The sequence below is a fragment of the Anomaloglossus baeobatrachus genome, chromosome 10 (genome assembly GCF_048569485.1).
Source record: "Anomaloglossus baeobatrachus isolate aAnoBae1 chromosome 10, aAnoBae1.hap1, whole genome shotgun sequence".
Taxonomy (NCBI): Eukaryota; Metazoa; Chordata; class Amphibia; order Anura; family Aromobatidae; genus Anomaloglossus; species Anomaloglossus baeobatrachus.
Window position 1 is genome coordinate 17,335,124 of NC_134362.1, and position 5,226 is coordinate 17,340,349.

The window sequence follows — 5,226 nt, forward strand, 5'->3', positions numbered from 1 at the left end:
TACAGAGGGCCTCCATCAGCTGGGACATGAATTGGGTCCCCCGGTCAGTGAGCATTTCCTGGGGAAAACCCACTCGGGAGAAAATCTCCAGCAATGCGGTGGCCACCTTGTCAGCCCGAATGGACGACAAGGCCACTGCTTCTGGGTACCGGGTGGCATAGTCCACTACCGTCAGTATGAAGCGTTTCCCGGAGCTGCTGGGGATGGCCAGCGGGCCGACCAGATCCACAGCCACCCTCCTGAAAGGCTCATCGATGATGGGCAGAGATACCAGTGGGGCTTTGGGGCGTGGCCCCGCCTTCCCCACTCTCTGACAGGTTTCACACGAACGGCAGTAGGCAGCCACATCGGCCCCCATTTTTGGCCAGTAGAAATGCTGGTTTAACCTGGCCTTGGTCTTAGCGATCCCTAGGTGTCCGGCCATCGGAATCTCATGTGCGATCCGCAACAACTCCGTCCGGAACGGATAGGGTACCACCAACTGTCGGTCCCTGGGCCACGCCTCCGGTGAACCCTGCTGGACCGTGGCCCGGTACAGCCGTCCTTGGTCCCAGACCACTCGCTCCGGGTCCGAGTCCGAGGGAGGCTGTGCCGCCTGCTCCTTAAGAGCTTTCAGGCTGTCGTCAGCTTCTAACGCTGCCTGAAACCCCTGACTAGATGTGGCCAGAATCGACGAGACTGTCACATCTTCGGTCAGTACCCCGGGACCTGTGTCCTGGCCTCCACCTGACTCGGCTGCCACTTGGTCAGAAGGGGAAGAGCTATCGGACCTCCGGGAGGCCCCTTGGCTTCCAGCACTCCCACTGCGGGTGACAGCGGCCACAGCCGCTGCGACCGTGGGTCGTGCCTGCTCCTCCTCCGTTCCTGACCAAGTCGCCGGTTCAGGCAGACCGACCTGGCTTCCTGACACCCCGGTTGTGGGGGAACCATGCACCGAGATCTTACCTGGGAGCACTTCCGCTCCTGGACCGGCCCCAATCTCACCTGCCTGTTCCCCTCCTGCAGCAACAGAACCCCGCTGTGAAATCTCTGGGGACCCCACATTTGCTGTGGTAGCCCCCACCCCACACACTGGTCCTCCCCCTGCAGCACCCTGCTCTCTGCTTATCCCTGCAGAGGGCAGCAGATCCCAGCTCACAGGCTGATTACTTGTAGAGGCATTGTCACACCTTTCTCTGACCCCCTCCCCTGTCACAGCTGCAGCTGTGTGTGTGTCTATGGTGTCTGTGCAAGCAGAAATATCAGAGTTCACTCCCCCCTCTCTCACATCATTCATAGATAACACATTAACATTGTCAGGAGTCATGTCCGTACTGGCTGAAGGTTCAGCCCTTGGTGGGGGCCCAAACTGGGAGGTTATCTGCCCCAAATCTGTCCCAAGTAGCACGTTTGCGGGGATCCGATCAGTTACCCCCACCTCCCTCACCCCTCGCCCTGCGCCCCAGTCCACATAAATGTCAGCAACAGGCAGCGCCGGGTCAATGCCTCCAATCCCGGAGACAGCGAGGGTTTTTCCAGGGATCAAGTCTTGGGGGGACACCATCTCAGGCCGCACCAGAGTCACCTCCGAGGCGCTGTCTCGCAGTCCTATGGTCACAGACCGGCCGACGGTGACAGGTTGGAAGCTGTCCAGGGACCTACCACCACCCCCACCCACACAATACACCTTGGGCGGCCCTTGGGACGGGGACGGAGCCGGGGCCTTGGGACGCTGAGGGCACATGGCCTTGAAGTGTCCAGGTAGGTTGCACTGGTGGCACCGTCTTGGTTCTGCCACGGGCCTGGAGAGGGGAGTTGAGGGGGACACCCCCTGCAGTCTAGGGGCAGGTGGGGCAGTCGCAGAATTCATCTTACCCCCTCTCCAGGTGCTGCTGGTGGCTGCTCTCCTGGCCTCAGGAGCCCGATTGTTGGTGTAGTCATCGGCCAGGGCAGCTGTAGCCGTGGACCCCTTTGGCTTCTGGTCTCGGATGAACTGGCGGAGATCCTCAGGGCAGTTCCACAAGAGTTGCTCCGTGATGAACAAGTCCAGGATCTCCGGTCCGGTGGAAAGCTGCAGGCCTTGGGTCCAGTGGTCGGCAGCTCGGGCAAGTGCCCGCCTGTGGTCAGCCCAGGAGTCCTTTGGTCCCTTCTGTAGGCTCCGGAACTTCTTGCGGTAGGACTCTGGAGTGAGGTTGTACTGTTGGATCAGGGCCCGCTTGATGGTGTCGTAGCCCTGATCTGCCTCAGCAGGCAAGTCCCCAAGGATTTCCAGGGCCTTACCCCTTAAACGGGGGGTCAGGTATTTGGCCCACTGGTCCTTGTCCAGATGGTGCTGCAAGCAAGTCCGTTCAAAAGCAGTCAAGAAAGAGTCCAAGTCTCCATCCTTCTCCAGCACTGGGAAGTCCTCAACACGGACCTTTGGAAGTTTGGTGTCTTGAAGGTCACGTGTGGCTGATGAGGGCCGGAGCTGAGCTAGCTGCAGCTGGTGGTCCCGGTCTGCCTGTTGCCGTCGCTCCGCAGCCTCACGCTCTGCCTGGCGCTCTTCACGCGCTGCCTGCCGCTCTGCCTGCTGCTCCGCAGCCTCACACGCTGCCCTGCGCTCTGCCATGAGTTCCCTGTAGCCCTCCCGGTCTCCAGCCTGGAGAAGGGCCATAGCCATTTGAAGAAGGCTATCCGAGCCTCCCAGGCTCGGTGGAATGGCACGTGGTGATCTGCGGCCCGCTGCGGAGCCTGGTGATTCACTGTCCATTGCAGAGCGGAGGGCTGGCATCTGGCTCGTTGAGGACCCTTGGGTGAGCTGCTCCTCATCTTGTCCAGCAGTGCCAGGTTGTGCAATGTCCTCTGCAGAGCTGTTTTCTGGCGTCGAGCTCCTGGAGGACTCGTGGGCATCCTCCTCATTACTGTCCACAGCACCGTCCTCCCTCTCTTCGGCTCCTGCCTTAGCATTGGCCAGTTGCCTAGCTCTGCTCCTGGTGCCATCAGCCATTCTTGCAGACTTTTGGTCACTGACACAGAACTGACACCTGATGCCTCCACACACCTTACAGTATCTGCACTCTGACACTCTAGTGTTGAGCTAGTCTGAAGACCCCAGCAGCCACAGCTGCTGCAGGCAGTCTTTAGTGTCTGGGAGTATGGGTCTCACACTCACACACACTATTATCTCGATCCCACCGCTATGCCACCAATATGTCACAAACCACCGGGGGGGGTCACTCAGAAATCCCCCGCGCTGGCTACCAGTACGTCACAATCGGGGGGTAACAAGTGGGGGTCACCCCTCCTTTATACCTCCCGACCGACAGACAGAGCACGTGACGCGCTCTCTAGCGCCCCTCTTATAGTCAGGCCAATTATGGAATTGCCCGACAATAAGCAAGGAGGCCGCTATACTACTTATGCCGATTATTGAAGGGTCCCCAGTGAGAGTAGGGTATATATTCCCCCGACCTCCGCGGGCGGAATATATAAAACCTCCCCGGATCTCACTGGCCTCCCCACAATAATCCTTGGCACAACTCGCTGCCACCAACCGCTTCACGGTAACTATTAGCCGAACACACAGACGTGGGATTCAAGATCGAGATAACAGAACAGCCCAAGATTAATTATATAATTTAATCAGCCTAAAGCACACTAGAAACTACAATATATACAATAGGGAATCTACAGAATATACATATGTCAGAGTACAGTTACAGATAAAGCATGGTTTACAAACAGGTATGCAATTCAATCAGTTACCTTGTGCGTCTGGCCACAGGGGGGCGCTGTAGACCAGGTTTCTAGGAACTCCCACAGATGTTTCCTGCACGTGACCCCCAGCGAAAGAACCCTGGAAAATGGCCGAAGTAGGGTTATCAACCTGGGCAAATCCAGGTCCCCTCCTACCTTAGTGACCTCAGAGGGAGCACTGCTCCACCCCTGGCTGGAGTTATGGACAATCCACAACATGGAATATGGGCCATAACTTTGCCTGGGAGCGTCGTAGGCGGACGCCGACGCTCTCATTGTGACAGCTATGAATTTAGCTACAGAACGAGAGGTTTCATGACTTGTCTACTAGTTCCCCATTGGCTGATATCACGCCTGGGGTATTTCCCAAGCTCCCGCTCCCATAAAAAGGGTGTGCCAGCATCGTCCGCATGCGGAGACACCATTTTTATGGTTGCCATATTTATCGGAAATATGGCTTGCGAGATATGAACCATTTTTTACTGGAGTCGTTCTGTCTGGATACTTCCAAGCTTGCTAATTAGATAGCAGCTCCTACCACAGGGTCACGGCAGGGAGTCATCCTGTGTCCATTGTTCCCACATCACCTAATTTCCATATCATAGGAGATGGCCATGGGATGTGACACCTTCACAGATGCTGGACATTGAGGACAAGAAGGGAGGGGGGCACTGCCAGGGAGTGATGAGCGATTATGACTGGAAGTCATAATTCATCTTCATATCCCGGGATTTGCCTCACAATCATCATCTGTCTGGCAAGAGTCAGGAGACCCCTTATAACATCATCTGTTGGGGGAGAGTTGGGAGACCACCATACAACATCATCTGTTTGAGGGAGAGTCGGGAGACCCTCCATACAAAATCATCTGTTGGGGCCGAGTTGGGAGACCCCCATACATGATCTGTTGGGGGGAGAGTCTGGAGACCCATATACATCATCTGTTGGGGGAGAGGCTGGAAACCCCCATATATCATCTGTTGGGGGAGAGTCGGGAGACCCCCATACATCATCTGTTGGGGGAAAGTCGGGAGTCCCCCATACATCATCATCTGTTGGGGAAGTCAGGAGACCCCTTATAACATCATGTGTTGGGGGAGAGTCGGGAGCCCCCATATATCATCTGTTGGGGGAGAGTCGGGAGACCCCCATACATCATCTGTTGGGGGAGAGTCGGGAGTCCCCCATACATCATCATCTGTTGGGGAAGTCAGGAGACCCCTTATAACATCATCTGTTGGGGGAGAGTCGGGAGACACCCATACATCATCATCTGTTGGGGAAGTCAGGAGACCCCTTATAACATCATCTGTTGGGGGAGAGTCGGGAGACACCCATATATCATCTGTTGGGGGAGAGTCGGGAGACCCCCATACATCATCTGTTGGGGGAGAGTCGGGAGACCCCCATACATCATCATCTGTTGGGGAAGTCAGGAGACCCCTTATAACATCATCTGTTGGGGGAGAGTCGGGAGACTCTTTTTGCCATTTCAGAGAAAAAGATTTGGAT